Raw genomic sequence first — 17,692 nt, 5'->3', positions numbered from 1 at the left:
CCGCCTGTCGCTAACGCACGTGACGGGCGGGCGGGCAGCGCAGGGGGCGGGGTCCGGCGGCTCCGCCCCGCCCCTCGCCCCGCCCTCGCGGACTGGAGCGGGGCCATGGCGGCGTTACCGGAGCCTGGACCGGGACAGCTCCGCCATCCCGGGCTGCCCGCAGCCCCCTACAATCTGGCCTTGAGCGCTCCCAGGGATGGGGCAGCCACAGCTCCTCTGGGAAACCTGTTCCAGTGCCTCACCACCCCCACCGTGGAAAACTTCATGGTCTCCCTGGAGCCTTCTCACGGCTAAACAATCCCAGCTCTGTCAGGGATTGCCTCTTCTTCACAGGAGAGGTGATCCAGCCCTCCACTCATCTTGGTGTTACTCCTCTGAACTTGCTCCAACAGGTCACAGAATCACAGAACAGGTGAGGTTGGAAGGGAGCACCGAGGGTCATCCGGTCCCGTCTCCCTGCTCAGGCAGCGCCATCCCAGAGCACATGGCACAGGATTGTGTGCAGAGAGTTCCTGATATCTCCAGTGAGGGAGACTCCACCACCTCTCTGGGCAACCTGTTCCCATGCTCAGTCACCCACAGAGTTAAGAAGTTTTTCCTCATGTTCAGGTGGAACTTCTGTGCATCAGTTTCTGCCCATTGCCTCTTGTACAATTGCTGGGCACCACCGTGAAGAGCCTGGTCCATCCTCTTGTCACCCCCCCTTCAGAGACTGATGGACATTGGTGAGGTCCCCTCTCAGGTGCCTCCTCTTGGGGCTGAACAGGCCAATTCTCAGCCTTTCTTAATAAGAAGGATGCTCCAGTCCCTTGACCGCCTTTGTAGTTTTCTGCTAGATCTCCAGGAACTTCATATTTCTCTTGTACTGAGGTCCATGTCCTTCCTGAGGATTAGATCCAGGACTCCAAGTGGGGTCTTAGGGGAGCAGAGTATAGGAGAAGAGTTACATCTCTCAACATTTATTAGGCTGAAGCACCTTAGCTGGGCTGTGAAGCCCTAGAGAACTCATGCACTAGATCACTTACTCCATCTTTTTAGGAAAAATATAGAAGAGGCAATGAATGAAATGCAGCACTTTTCGTTTTAGCTGCTCTTTTCTCAGAAAGGAATTTCCAGACAGTGAAATTACAGTCCAGGAGAGCTGGTGTGGTTGTGCTGCACACCTTCAGCCACTTAATATTACTGGGTATATCAGAAAGTTAGTAGTCACTTCACACTGCAGTGAGTGCTGGATGGGCAGAGATCTGTGTCCTTCAGAAGATGCTGAAATAAATCAGTGATATGTAGGCATAGAGCATTTTACATGCAACATGTCCTACCAATTTAGGATATTTCACAGTTCCAGTTGTGCTGTGGAACTTGGTTTATTACAAAATAATAGCATTTTGTAATAAAATACTACGTATGCAGCACGAGTGTGTCAGTTGCTAGAGTCCAGATAAACTTGATCTTTTAACCTCAATGTTTAATGATATCTTTTTTGTCTACTTTTTTGCTTTCTCTTTTTTTTTTTTTTTCCCCTTCATTTTCTGGTAAGGACAAAGCTTCTCTATGTAAAACAAAATAAAGTAGACTTTGGAAAAATGCTGCAAAGTGCCTTCCTGTGGCTAGGAATAGGTTGTGTGAGTTGACCAAGAGACTGCCTGTACAATCTGCAATATTTTTGCAAAAGTTTCAATTAGCTAGCATTTGATGATACTTTTCCATGCAGAACTAGCCATTCCTGAACTAAAAGATCAACTTTATTTTTATAACATCAGCACTATCAAGGGACATAAACAAATAGTATATTTGATTGAGTTTCAGTTTATAAGTTGAGCAAGAAATGAGAATGCTTACAAAGTCTCTTCAGTTTTCAATGATTGTTGCTGCAGGAAGGGGGAGGGGAGAAGCAGCACATATCTGCAAATTCAAGATAGGCGAGACAGAAAATTAAATGTACAGAATAAATGCCCCAAAGGACTAATCTGTATTGCAAAATTACATTGTGTTAGAACACGTTAATTAAGGTGATACAAACCTCTTAGTGTAGACAAGAACTGTCATGTTTGGCAGCTGGGTTACCTTGGGTCAACAACAACAAAAAATGTCAAAGCCTTTGTCTTTGTTTGTACTGACTGTTACATTAAGCATTAAATGTTAATCAATTAACATAATGTATTTTTCCAGTGTAGGCAAGCCCTAGGAAAGCTTGGGTTTTATTTGAGACACAGGCTCCTAATGATGATAAAAAGTCACTGTTTATATTTTTGAAAGCCTCCTGAGAAGTAATTGAAGGAATAGAAGCTCTCTTCTTCCTGTAGTGTTGCTCTCAAATTCTTCCATTTTCATTTCACTTATTTCTTAATTCTCTCTTGTAACAAAATGGTGGAAACAATGAACTTGCTTATTCTTTCACTTAAATATCATTGCTGTTGGCAGGAGAAAGGCAGTTCTGAAAGCTACTCTCTTTCTCAGCCTGGCAACCATCACACTTTTGTTCCATATCTGACAAGTACTTAAGCATATGAATGGTTTATAAGGAAATGAATTGTGTGTGTGACTCAAATACCTGCTGAGCAAGAGCCCAGGTATTTCATCCTGCACTCACTGAGGTCAACAATAAATTTTCAGGTGGTTGCAGTGGGGCACTTTGTGGCCTTAGGTGCTTTATCCAAAGCCTTTAAAATAAATTAGCCTTTCTATTGATTCTAATGGTTGTTAGAGCAGGCCCTCAGCAAAAGAGATACAGTTGCTTAGACACAAAAATTTACTCAGAAACTGGCCTTCCTTTGAGGAATTTGATGTTTATATTTGTATTAGAAAAAATATTCTGAAGAGATGCCTGGAGGAAGGGAACCATCCATATTTGCAGTAACACGTGCCCATGCATGATTCTGGATTTATTGGTATGAGTTAGCAGCGAGCACACTGTACTTTCTGTGTGCTCAGTGGCAGCTTAATGGCACAGCCATTGCTGCTCTGTGAGACCTGGGAACAGTAAATGGCTGGGCAGCAGTCCCCTGTTATTTGAATTATATTGATTTTTCAAGATCCTACCCATTAATGCAAGGCATGACCTATTGTCTGGGTTGCCACTGGGATGAAATACTACAGCAGCATTTAGCAGGCACAATGTGTGTCTAGCCATGGAGTAGAGAGTGACCTTCCTACCACAGGACCTGTGAGTTACAATGGGTGCATTGAGCCTACAACAAAGCACTGCCATGTGTTGTGCCTCTGGGAGAGGCCCTGCTCCACAGCCGTGCCTGTTTCAGGGGTACGTGGGAATGCAGATCTGGCTCTGCATTAGAAATACTGAGTAGCAGGAGGGAGAACCACACCAAACAGAGCTTGCACATACTAAAAAAATAATCTCCCTCTAAACTTTGGACAAGATATATCCTCCAGACAAAGATAAATAAGAATTCTTTCCAAACAATGTGTAAAAACCAGTTTGATATCACTCTGATTTACATAAACACGCCCATTGTTCCCACACAGAAAAAACCTGGCATATCAGTACAGAAACCTCCACACCAGTCACCTTTGCTGATGTGTGCCATTGTTTTAAGGTCAGTCTAGCACAGCTACCAAAATGGAAGTTTCTGTTTAATGGTAAGCTATAAACCGATGTCCTGAACTTAACCCTGCTTAAGATGAAGTCTGAAACCTTTTGCCCTACAGCTTCCATCTGGCTGTGGCAGAAAGTCCTGTGCTGTATGGGAAGAGATTCTGTGTGATACTGCAACATCACAGCTGTCAGATAGATCCTGATCTGTCCTACCGAATGCATTATGCAGAAACTGCCAAGGTTTCTAATTTAAAAAATATCTCAAGTTTATGATTAGCCACAATGAAATACTGTTGTGTTGGTTTGGATTTTTTATTTGTTTTTCCTATAGAGAAGATAGTAGCTACTGTTCAAAAGAGCCCAAACTCTTCTGTCCAAATTTAGGTACAAACACTTCAAACCTGCTGTTTAGAGCATGAACAGTCTAAACAGATCCAAGCCTAAAAAAGCACAGTCTGACATTTGTATGCTTGTACAAATGTCAGTCCCATTTTTGAAGTGGACTTCTAGATTTAAACATCAGTCTCAACTAAAACAGGCACTGACTTTACTGCTCTTCTTCCCCTGACTTTATTTAGTGCAAAGATTTCTGCAACATTGGCTTCAAGATGATAGATTGATTGTTTCTGCTATAAGTCACAAGTTTCTAATGCTATTTTCCCAAACAGCAAATTACAATTTGAGTGAAAGCAGGCCTTCCAGACTTTTATGCAAAACAGGTGTTAGAGACCTGTTACTGTATTTCTACAGCATGAATTCAGCAAATTCAAGAATCCAATTTAGACATGACTAGAACACTCATGATTTGGCTGAGCAAGATCCAAGGAGGCAGAAATTACTGGATATGATCCTCTAAGACCGACTAAAAAAGTTGAGGGATTCTATTTTCAGAATAACTATTATCTTAACACAATCTGTTTTAAGGCAATCTGTTGCCCTTTTCAGCAGAGTGCATTTTAGGAAAAAACTCATTTTCCTTCAAAACTGTCAAAACACAAATCCTGCTTTTTGTATTGTTTGAGAGCAAAACCAGGTACAACTCTGCCTTCAAATTGCCATTGGCAGGAAGCCATTATAAATCATAGCCACATTGAAAAAATAATGGTAAGCTTTAGCTGCACTTTTCTTCTTGTCAAAATAAAAATCCTCTGAGAAGTCAGTACAGATTTCAGTGGTCTGAATAACTCTGTTTTTTTCTAGAGCACCCTCAGTGGCAGCATTTGAATTGTTAGCTTGGGCTAAAGCGTGTTGGGCATCCCAGTAGGGAGTGCTGTACCACAATGGCAGCCAGCAGAGAGCCAGAGCCAGATGCCTCTCCTTGTCATTGTGGGAATGATTTCTCTCCTGAGCCCAGAGGCATTCATCAAATATTTTCCATTGGGATTGTCTGTCCTCTCTCATATTTGTCTCTTGTACTAGAAGTCCAGTGCATTTCCACTGTTCTTGCCTGAACCTGTCCTCTCCTTCAGCACTCAGTAATAAAAGACTCCATTGTACCTCTGGGTACAGCCAGGAATACTCTTCTGCTGTTCTCTTCTTTGCCATGTGATTAGAGAGCCTTTCCAGAAGCAAACCTCCCACCTAACACAGCCAGGCAAAGTGTTCTTAACATCCAAAGGGGAAATGACCTGTGAATTTTTGACTGTGGCATTGAACATGCATTTGTTACATTTATTAAATACTTGCATGCTTCAGATGTTGATGGGTCATTACCATGGTTATTAACCCTTCATATTTTTTTGTTGTTCTTCATTTCAATGGTGATGTTAGGATGACCAGCACACAGTCAATGTATAGGCAAATCTGCTTTATCAGGTAATACAGGTTGTTTTGGAGGAACTTGCCTTGGTCATATAATTTATTTTACTCAGCTGGATTTACCTTTTAAAGACTGTCAGATAATGTTCAGTGAGAGAATAAGCAGTGCCTGTCTGTATTATATCTTTTGTTTAAATCACATAGGAAGATGGACAGTGTGCAAGATCACTTCCTCCTTAAATTGTCAGCTCAAAATGTGGGTTTTTTTGTGTGGCTAGCCATGCTTAAAACCCTTCCTTGAATTTTTTCTGCACAACCTCAGAGTCAGCAGACACCCTGCTCACATCTCTGAGGCATTTTTAGTCTCACCAGTGATCCATTTGTTTCCTTTTGGCTCTCCCACTGATTCATATGCTTCCTAAAATAGAGCTCACTATCTTTGTTCTGTTGTGACAAGTTACAAAAGAATTAGCAACATCAGTTTAGCACCAAGTAATATGAATCATATCATATGCCTAGATGTGCTTGGAGTTCAACTATAAGATTACATCTAAGTGTAAATTACCATTATTTTTGAAAGATTTCTGAGTCTTTTCAGGGTACAAAGCCACACACCATAATTCTGCATTGCTGCATTGTTACTCTTTTCATAGATGCTTCTTACAAATACTGAGCCAAATGTTCCTCACCATAGTTCAGACCAGTCCCAATTAAAAAAAAAAAAAAAGGCCAAAGGCTTCTGAGAGCAGAAAAAATAATGTCTATTGCAATGGAGGCTGAGGTGATCATGGTGCATAAAAAAGACATGAACTTTCCTGCACCCAGGTCTCAGGCACTACATTTGTAACAAAGCAGTCAATACTTCACAGTGTCCTTAGCTTGCACATTCCAACTCCATTTTAACATGGGATATATACAAATATATATTTGAATATACACATCTGAAATGTGTATTTCATAATCTATTTATGCAGTGCATTGCAGCATAATATGCATGTTTCTGTAGCTCACACACAAGAAGACCAGCACTCTGTGCTAGCTGAGGGTGGCTGAATGAATAAATAACGTGGGAGGTCTTTTCTGTGGGGTTAAGCATTTCACAGGAGCCAGGTGTGAGCATCTTCCGTGCCTACTGAATCTCTGCAGCTCAGGATCTGGTATTACAACTATTTTTTCAGATAGCATTTCAATATAATAATGGACAATAATGAATTTGTGAGGTCTTAGCCTCTTCAAGATTTGTGCTAATGAAGCCTTCAGGCAAGGGACAGATTGTCCCTTCCACATGCCCTTCCAGCTTGGAAGAGGTAATGTTCACAGATAGGTTTAGCTTCCCTACATAACAATATAACTCCCCAGGTGACAGCAAAGGTTTTACTAAAACTTGCTAGCAAGGTCATGTTGTGCAGCCACTGCAGTGAGAGCTGTAGCTCCAGATTTAGTTGCTAACCTGTTGCATGGCTTTGGGCAGACTGTGTAACTCTGCCTGAGTTCCTCATGTGTAGGATGTGGTCGGGCAGCCAGGCTCTCCACTGGGATGATGCAAGAGAGCTGTTTGCATTTAACCCTTTCTACTCTTGGCTGCCTAAGAACTTTTCAAATGGCTGTAAGTTGCTGGAAAGGTTCTTGGGTAAGGTGAAATAGAGCTGCTCCTGGGATATTCTTCCAGCTGACAATTCAGCAGGTGGGAGGTCCAAAACATAGAGAAAGTAAATTAGTATTAAATTCTTAAACAAATACACCAAAACATGAGTGACAGTACGACAGCAAGTGACAACTTGAGAATGATGCCCTCCTAGCACCTGGTATTTCCCAGGGCTCAGCCCCAACAGCTGATATGATACAAACCATTTGTCTCACCTATGCCAGTGCTTCAAGGCATGATACCAAACATATTTTAAAGATACACCTTTCATCCTGCTGTAGTGAAAGTGCTGAAGTGTAAGAAATATTTTTTAATGAAAAAATATCTGGCTGAAGCAGGGCCTTACAGTGTCTTCCAGGGTTTTTGGAAAAACACAAGGAGTGGTTGTGACAGAGTGTGGAATGTGTTGTGAGAAAACAGGCAGTTCAAGAGAACAGATAAATAAAAGACTGAAGTTGAAAGAACCCTTTTTCTCTGGATCTGAATTTTGGAACGTAATATCACTCAGATGTCAGTGTTTGAGTTATTAAAATGGTGTAATGAGATGTAATGGCCAGAGCTGCAAGGACAGTAAACATAACTGCACTATTATCAGGACAAGCTGAACTTCCAATGGTGCAACAGGTCAAACAGCTATAATCATAACACCGTACCTGGAACAGGGGAAGGGAAGGCTGCACATGAACATAATGTACCTGAGCTCTGGGACTATAACTAGAGCAAAGCTGGAGATTTATAGATCCCAGGCATAAACCAGCATGATAAAGTTAAAAAAAAATTGAAAGTAAGATGGAAGAAATATAAGCTTAGCATTCAACCAAGCAATTTCACACCAGTTAACTACATAGCTGAAAAAAATAAGAGGTTATTTAAGACTAGGAAATCCAATATTTTATGTCTGGTCAAGAATAAAACTCTGCCAAAAACACAGAGCAAATGAGTAGGGAACAGCCCTGATGAAATATTCTGGATGTTGCATACTCTATCAAAAAAAAAGCAAACTACATAGTGAGAGGTACAAATATAAATAGAGGCAATAAAGCACATGAAGCGATTCGTTCACTTTCCCCAGTACTGGCAAAGATCAGTGGGAACTCGGCAAGCCTGGCTTGGGCAACCATGCTTGGGAGAGATAAAACATTCATCAAGCTACAGAGTGGACCAATGTGTATGATCAGAGTTCTAGAAAAACACAAATTACATGGGAAGACTGGATAAACAAGGGTGCTTGTTCTATTGAAGAGAAACCTAACAGAAATGAGAGAGCAGTCTTCAAAAGTAAAGATATTACAGATTAATAAGACATTCCATTGCAGCAGAAATAGGCTTTGGTTAGACATTAGGAAAAACTTTCTAAAAATAAGGGTAGTGATGCATTAGGCCAGATTGCCTGGGGATTGTAAATCTTTTTAAAAGAGATCAGATAAAACTTAGTCAGTAATGACAGAGATAAAATATATCCATCTGTAAAGAGTGGGATGGTATAGATAACTTCTTGAGATACCTTTTAATCTCTATTTTCCATGTTCATCCACAAGATGAGTGTTTGTTTTTTTTTTTCAGACTTGCTTGTTTATTCATGCTAGTCACTTGCTTCTTCATCTTAGAAATGGAAATCCCATTATTCAGTCCCAGTCAGAGCTGAGTTCAGGTTTTTCTTGTACTCTGTAGCAACACAATGTGACTGTTCAAGGTGCAAAGACATAAAGACAAAATTTAAAACTGTGTTAAATTAATAACTATGAGCAAACAATCATACCAGACTTATCATTGGCTTCAAATCAAAAGAGTTTATGAAAACAAGCTCTAAGTTGTGAGTCCTGGGTAATTCACATGGTCCCTTTGACACTTCAAAGAGACTGTGATGCTTGAATGAGATGTGCAATTTTACTAGGACAGGCAAGGCAGAGTCAGGAACAAACCATTTGGATCCACTCTGCAAAGCAGCTGTTCCCACTCTTTCCACATGAGAAGCAGGAGATCTGCCATGGTTTCACGGTGCTGCCAGCACCACTGACACTTTTATACACATCCACATCCACTGCCAGCAACATGGAGTGCCTCTCACACAAAGGAGGTGGCAGGCAGATTTCAAGAGTGCTCCCACTGAATCTCTGGGGTCTTCAGCAGGAAGACTTGAGATGAGCTCAGCAACACAGGCCCCTTCCTGCCACCGTGGATGCCTTTGGTGCTTTTCTTCCCCCAGTGCTCCTACAGCAGTGGAATCAAAGCATTGAACAGCTAAGCCTTCTGCCTGTATTCTGAAAGATTTGATCAACATTTGACTATGTTTCTGTTTCGATGTCATTTTGGTTACTACTGAGAGAATTTTAGCTTGGCATCAAATTATTTACACTCCATTACAGTGATCCTTGTTGGGACATGTTAAGGCACTTACCTCCTGAGCAAGTGCCTTACAAAAAGGATAAAGTGCACCTATCTATTATGATTAATATTATTTTGCTAAATATGGAGGGCACTTTGGCTGCCCTCCCCCCAGGTTGCTACAGCAACACACATCTGCAAAGAGTCATTCTTCTAATTGTGCCAATTAGGCTTATATAAGGGTATTTCAGTGATCCAAATGCTGTGGAAAGCACAGTCTGAGGTCTGGCTGAAGACAAGCCTCATGCTCCAAATGCTAAAAAAATTATTTTGAACCTCCTTCTGGTGTAACTGCATTAGTCACAGTGAGCAAGGGGCAGTGCAGTAGTTCACTGAGCTGGGCAGGTTTGCTTTACTCTCTGATGGAAAGAAGCACAACAGGAGACTTCTGAAATGCGTCTCTGAAACAGAGGAAAAAAGTGAGCTTGCATTTTGTTTGCAAACATTATTTTTCTATCCAGATAACGAAGTGAGAATGCATACCCAGCATGTAAAAGTTTATGAGATTAATGATTAATACTTGACATCCAAATGGTGCCAGATTAATGACAAATGCTTTGCAGCTATATATAACTTTTTGAATAAAGCCAACCTGTGAAATACAGAGAGGTGCACAGGTCAGCAACAGTGAAAGTGCAGCAACTGTCTGATTGACCCCTTTGACCGGAGCAATGTGGAAGCTGCAGGGGCACCTGGGAACTTTGCAAGCCACAGCAGAGTATTCCTCATGCAAGAAAACTGCTATTTTCCACACAATAAAATTAAGCTAAGGAGTTTGTAATAACTAGCTGCTTATTTTATTAGCTTTATCTTCCAGGAGTGTCTTTGCAACCCAGATCATTATGTGTGAATAAGAAACACTTTTTGAAAACCTGGACTACTTGAAATGGTTGTCATTAAAACATGAGCAAAAGACACTGAGTTGCTGTTATGTGACATTATAACATGACACTTGCTGTGTTTTTCTGATGGTTGACTCACCATAGGAATTTCCTTGAGACTGGCTATTGGAACACCATCCAATTGCAATAACTGCTGTCTGAAACCTCCTGAAACAAAGACAATGATATCTTTAAAGTGAGACAACTATGTCTAATTACACCCTGTGATAGTCATAAAATAACTGTCCAAACATAACAGTACAATTGTTCAAATATGCAATTATATTAATCCAAAAGAAATTTAAGAGGTTCAAAAATCAACATGCTGACTCTTTCCAATTCTCATCATCTGTAGCAATGGGTTTACTGGTCAGGCTGGAATATTATTATTGTGTAGAATATGGAGATACAGGCTTTGCATACAATGTTTTCAGATTATACAGTCACAGAATCATAGATCAGCTTGGGTTGGGACGGACCTTAAATATTATCTAGTTCCAACCCCCTGCCCTGGGCAGGAACAACTTTCTATAGGAAAGTATAACAATGTCACTTTGAATAAAAGTTTATTCTCACTTTTTTTCCCCCACTAAGTTATTGGAGGCCACAAAGTAACTCACAAATGCATATTTGTATAAGATGGACCTTGAAATGTCTTTGTGTTAAAAGGTGATAGTGGCTTATCTGAGGTAAAAGATGACGAAAGGACCCCTTCCAGGGGACAAATCCCAATGCTACCTATATTTAAGAACTTCCTAACTTTAGGCTGAAGTATGAATCACCATGTTGGAGCAATTTATTTTACCCTTGCATCAGGCTGCCTAGGGCTGCAGCCTTTGGCTAGGAATTAGATTGTGGAGCTGAATGTGAAATGACAACACCAAAATGCAGTGGCTTCCCTTTGTCAAAGAGGGGGTGAGGAGGAGGCAACATGGTGTAAGAAAGCAACCAGAGAGGTTCCCCAGCTCAGCATTTCCAGAGCCAGTGCTGACCTACATTGACCTGCCTCCCAGAACCGAAGCTCTGCCATGCTGGTGCTGAAAGGATTACTTCCCCATGGTTTTCCATCGTCAATCTTCCAACCTAAAGCTCCTTTCTCCTTAAGATTCTCAATAATTGTTCTGCTTCAGCAACCAGAGAATCACCATAAATCACCTTTCTACAGTACTTTTCCCCCTTCTGTGCTCTCTCAGGGTGTTTTGTCATTGATCTTGTCTGCCCTGCAACTATTTTCACTATTTTAGCTGCATTTAATTAGCATGGCCATTTATAATGCTCAGAACTGGAGTGTTTGTGGATTTGAAAAGAGTTGATTTCTAAAAGGTGTTTTAGAAATGCTGTGAGATTCCACATCACCAGAAAAATGCGGGGAAGTGAAAAGCAGGGCAGTAGCTAGGCACCTCATTCTTTCCAGCAAATGCTGTACCCTGCTAGTTACTATGATAAGGATAAGGATAAGGTACTGATAAGGAACACTTTTGAGAGTGATTGTTTCTACTTACCACTGCAAATTTCAGTATCAAGATTCCTATGTATACTTATGCCCTGAAGCCCTCTGCAGAAGATCCTCCTGGCTTCTGCCCAAGTGTGTCCCCTCTCCTAGGCCCCCTGGATCTGACAAATTACTTTGTCCAAGCAGAGCTGAGAGGGATTCTCTTTGAGAGTAAGAACACCATCTGTAAGAATGCTCATGGGGATGGTTGAAAGAGTAGGATCCCACTGTGAGATGGAGCAGAACAATGTGACAGGGTAGAAGCACTCTGTATGACTTCTGAGGAACCGCGCTGAGTTTCAGAAGGGGATGTTCCAGAATTTATACCTGAGACAAAGACTAGGCAGAAAGCAGTTTGACTGGACAGTCAGGTCCAGGTTGTTGATCTGAGGAGGTGGAAGTGCCCAAGTTTATTACAGCGACCTGGGGAGGTTGCTGGGGTGAGAGAGAAGGACGAGAATCTTGTTTCTTGATCAGAAGGCTGGATTTATTGATATATGATATATAATACATTATAACTATACTAATAGGAATAAAGAGAGAAGTTGCAGAGGCTTGCTAAGCTAAGCTAAGGAATAGAATAGAATCCCAAAACAAGAGAATTCTCTGTCCCTGTGTTCCAGAGAGCTTGCCCTGTGATTGGCTCTTAATGGTACACACGGAACACGAACCAATCACAGGTGCATCCTATTGCATTTCACAGCAGCTGATAATCATTGTTTACATTCTCTTCTGGGGCCTCTGCTTCCCAGAAGATGGATAAATCTGAAAGAAAGTATTTCTGTGAAAAAATGTCTGCGACACAAGTTTTTGTCAGAAAAAATACTTAAGACACCCAAGATCCTGGTTCTGCATGTGGCATCATCTTGGTACAGCTGGCTGCCGCAGGACCTCTGGCACATCAGCATCCCTTACTCACCCCAGGAACCAGGCCCAGGAAACCTCATATTCCCTCAGCAACCATTTAAAAACGAATACAGATAGAACAAATGCTGCACAGTCTCAGGAGACTAGGCATGTGTCTTTACACTGTATTCTGCAGTACTGTCCCTACAATTGTTCCTTATGGCCTACATGGTATAAAATTGTCAGATCATTTAAGGGTGTTTTAGTTGGGTTAGCAACCCTGCACCCTTGCACAATGGGTTTTAAAAAGGAAAATATTTTCAAAAAGAAGCTTGCAGGATTTGGGTTAGTGTCCTGCTAAGCAGCTGACTCTGCAGCCTGTTCTCACTGGGACTGCCAACACCTGCCATGAGGGTCTGGGATGTATGCAGGAGAGGAGAGGTTAGTTTCATATCAGGAGTGGGGAAGGAGACTGCCACTGGGACAGAGAGCAAAAGTCAAGATGCAATGAATCTGTGTCCTTGCAGCTCTACAAGTTTGGAACATGTTGCTGCCAGTCATTGGTTACAGGTGAGCTTCCCAAAGCATTGTCTTATCCCTGGAAACTGGCACACTGCCTGGTCTGCAACATCCTAGGAGTGTCTTTTCTGCACAGAAAGTTTTCTCTGAGCCCTTTTACAAGCTGTTACAAGGGTCTTGGAGGGAGCAAGGGTGCATTGGTTGCTGTAGCACTGCCAGCAAACCTGTAATGTTTTGCCCAGCTGCCTGGCAGCACACGCAACCCTGAAAGAGTTTGGAGCCTGGTTAAAGTTCTTGGACAGGTCAGGGGTTAGGCTGAACTGACCATAATAAAAAGGGATCCCCTCAGGCCACCAGTTTTTTAAACAGCAGAAGACATCAGAAGTTCCTGGCTTGTGTCTGGTGGAATGTATCCAAATGCCAAAACATGCTGTCATCTTGGACTCTGCCAGGGTAACCAGTTTATGAATTATCCTTGCTGACTAACAAGGCTCGTGCAGATCAGGTGAGGGATCCTTCCTAGCTCTTGCAGACACAGACCCCACATGAAAAGCAACCAAAGGAATGGTCCTAATTCTGTCTCTTTTGGTGAAATGGCATTGGGTAAATTCCCTTGCAGGTCATTCTTGATGCCAAGTTCTACCCTTTACCTCATTCTAACACACAAAAGTAACAAGCCCCAGCATGCCTGCACAGGGAGCACAAGGCAGAAGAACAGTAGAAGAGGGAGCTGTCTGTATCTAGCCACAGCAAGTGCTGCTGGTCTCATCTCTTCTGCCTCAGTTAGCAAAGCTGGACACAGGCCTGGAGAATCTTTCCTGAATGGGACAGCTCTCATACCACCTTGTACCCCATTAATATGCAGTAGTGATGTGCCTTGTGCACCAAAGAGGCCCTTAGATGTGAACACTAAAGATGCAAGTAAATTAAAATGAGCTGGCCTAGGACCATGAATGGCCACCTCTCTCGAGGTGACCATTGCAGACAGTGCATGTGTAGCCACAGGAGCTCAGTGACAGGATTTCAGAAGCCCAGCTGCCAACTTTGTGCTTTAATTACTCAATAATGGTCCCTCCTGTATTTATATGTTCTGAAAAAAGAAAACATGGGGAAGTGTGGAGACCTTAGTAGAACATGATAAGGTCTGGAACAAGTTGTTCTCTTTACTGTTGTTGCCTTGCCCAAATGCCTGAGGCCTCTCTCACCATCCTGTATCTGCTGTCACTTCTTTCCAGGTTTGTCAGGGATTAGTCCTAGTGATGCAGTTTCTCATTACTCACCTTCCCTCCTTCTGAGTGCTAGTCTGGCTTGCAGGGGTCCAGGAAAAGAGATATAAACAAAAGCAGTGTACACAACAAATAGACCTGCTTTCAACACAGCAGACACAACATTTAGGTCAATTTATCTTCTGGTGAAGAAACATTCACTTGGTGAAATCATTGTTATATTTGCAGTTGACTTCATCTGCATGCCCCAAACAAGTTTGCACACCTTCAGCTTCCTCTCTTTCTTTCTTTCTTTCTTTCTTTCTTTCTTTCTTTCTTTCTCTCATCTCCCTCCCAACAACTTCACAAGAATTTCAAAGAAAAGGCTGGCAACTTGTTGAAATAACACAAAGACCCTGTCCTTGCTAGCCAGAGAGAAAGTGCTGGTACCTGTCTGTCAAGAACTTGTGGCTTTTCATTTTGCATATTTCTTGCTAACAGTGTTTATCCAGGTAGCACAGATGGGGCATATCATTTGGCAAGCTTACCCCTAAGCTTTTTACAACAAGGATGATAACAGGTGCAAGATAAGGGATACAGACAAAACCAGGAGTTCATTACAAATACATTTGCATCCAAAGCAGCAGTAGAAGGACTTGGCTTTCACTTATCTTAAAAGCACACACTTTGCGAATTCCATTCAAATATTCACAGTATTTGCATTTGATACTGTGTCACACCAGACAACAACATGGAACCAAACTGTGTTTGTGTGGGCTTACACTCCTATGCAAGGGTGGCCAAGTAAGTAATCTCTTCTCATGGCAATAGGGAAGTTTTACAATGGGTGCTGAAAAACTAGAGACAAAATTCTGAGGAGAGTACATTGTCCCCCAGAGAACAGGATTTTTGAAGGAACTTGTTAGATTAATAGCAAAGGCTTCTTAAGGTCTAAAGGTCTTATTTTGATCCCAAAGTTGATGTTGGACAGTTAAGATGCACTAAAGACTTGAAAACTCGGCCTCAAGTTCTGCATCCATGTGTTTGTGTGTTCAAAGAATGTGGCACAGCTATAGAGAGGCTCCTGATCAGAAACAGTCAGTAACCTACAGCAAGGAGAGGGATGAAGTTGATTAGCTGAAGCTATTCCTTATTCTGAACTACTTTCTGTAGAAGTCCTATTTTAATCAGCTGTCTGAAAAGAGATGAGACTAACCTAATGTCCTGGGTTGACTATATGATGCTTTTATTCCCAATTGTCTTGTTCTGTTTATGCTGAATAATAAGTTTTGCACCTTTAGGATTTGTTCCAGAGAGTGAAGGGGGGAGAGAAGAATTTTTTCTCCCGGACCGGTTGTGGGGAGGGGCCAATTGAATCTGCTTTTCTAGAGGAGCCTCTTTGGGGATTCTCTCCCAAATTTGCTCTGAACCAGGACACCTAACAAAAGATAGGTATCAAAAGGTTGCATAAGACACTGTTTCACTCACAACTGTGCATGCAGTTGGAAGCTGAAGTATTTGGAAGTCAGTAACATCTGGCTTTTACTTGATGGTGTATGTAAAGTGTATTGATAGATCCATCTGTTTCATGGGAGTGTACCTGAATCCCAGGTAAAAGCCCAGGAGGCTTGGGAATATCAGATGAGCAGCCATTCCCATTGAGTGCAGTGGCATTTGCCCATGGTTGGCAAAGGTGCCAGTGGATAAGGAAGAATTGCTGTTTCCTTCCTCTCTGCAGGACAGTCGCTCCAGCCCAGTCCTGCAGCACAAAGCCAAGGAAGCTTGCAGTGGTTCTCACTCTCCGTAAATCACTGAGACCTTTGTCTCCCACTGCTTTTAGCATGCCACCTTGTACAACCCCATTTGTGCCTGAAACTGGGAAGTGAAAGAGAACAACAATAACAATAAATAAACAAAGGTTTACCAGCAATTTGTCTACAGAGAAACATACCAAAAATTAAAAATGCAGCAGCAAACGAAGATGAAACATTTTTCATGTTTAAAGCATGAAAAATGGGGAAAATGTTTTAAAGTGGCCCAGTATTTATTAACACACACATTAATGTATTATTCTTTGTCCAGGACTTAAATGACTGCCATTAAACTAATTTTGTTAGTGTTCTCCTTAAACAAAAATTTTTGGTTGAATACTTTTAGTAGTTCAGGTAACAATAACTGCATGTGCCTGTTCACTGTGGCATGGAACTTGACAGGAAACACTAACGTTAGCACACATGGATTTTTCCTTGACTCTGATATTGGAATTAAGCCAGGATTATTCAGAAAATGAGAGAGAGGAACATTATATCCTTGGCCATGTGAGTATAGAGAGTTGTCAGATCACTTTCTGCTCTTGTTGCTAGAGAAGAGGGATCCCAGTGACTGTCCCTTGCATCCCAGTTAACTCCCCAGCCTCCAGTCCCTGGATATTCTGGGGGAGATCTCTTTCCTCCCTGCTCTGTTCTCCTCAGCATGGAGACTTTTGTGTCTACTTGAGCATATACAGGCTCTCTAAACTTCAGCCTCTGTCTGGCCAATGGGACAGCTGAGGAGCTCTTTTCCATTTCTCTGTTGACAAATTTAACCTGGATCTTATAACAAGGTTGGGTTATAACTGATCAGTATTTCCTTGACACAGAACTTGGGTTTTTTCCCAGAAATGACAGGTTAGAGTAATAACTGAACTATCTCTGCCCAAACCAGCCATTGCCATCGCTAGCACTGCTGCCCAAGGATTTCAGTTTTGTCTGAGGAGTCAGTGGGACAAAATATTCAGCAAGAAGTACGTATCAGAGAGGTGGTCACCTTTCAGCTTCTGAGAAATATTCAAAAAGGTGAAGGAATGTGCTTTTTAACATAGGTAGATAATGAAAAATAAGTTTGGAGATGACTCTTACAAAGCTTCAATTTTAATCTACAGTGTTAAAAACTTGCTAAAACATTAAGCCAAATCCTTACTCCCACTGAGCTGGTGGCACAAAAAGCTAACTTACTAGAATCTACACAGTCTTGAGCAAGATTTTCAATAATTACACATGACACTTAAAATATTTGTTTAAAGAAAAAAAGAAGTACTTTAATAAGAACAGTAAAGGTACAGAACAGTAAGAAACAAATGACTGAGAACAAGGTCAGGATTAATATTTTATATAAACAACTGGTTTATTCCTTTCTTACTATGAGTTTAAATCAGTTTAGCACCCTTTTTGTTCAGAGACTAAAAAAAAAGTTAGTATTTTATAAGATTTATTTATAATTCCCTTGAGGTTTAGAGTATGTTTATGTAACCCTTCTGCCAGGAATTGGCAGCAGCTGAAAGAGCTGGATTCGTTTATCTAGGGGTTCTCCCTGAAAACTTAAACAACAGCAGTTTCAGCCTCCACCCAATGCTAAATGACCTTCTTTGGG

This window comes from Melospiza georgiana, chromosome 1 (genome assembly GCF_028018845.1).
Source record: "Melospiza georgiana isolate bMelGeo1 chromosome 1, bMelGeo1.pri, whole genome shotgun sequence".
Taxonomy (NCBI): Eukaryota; Metazoa; Chordata; class Aves; order Passeriformes; family Passerellidae; genus Melospiza; species Melospiza georgiana.
This window is presented reverse-complemented; position numbering follows the sequence as displayed.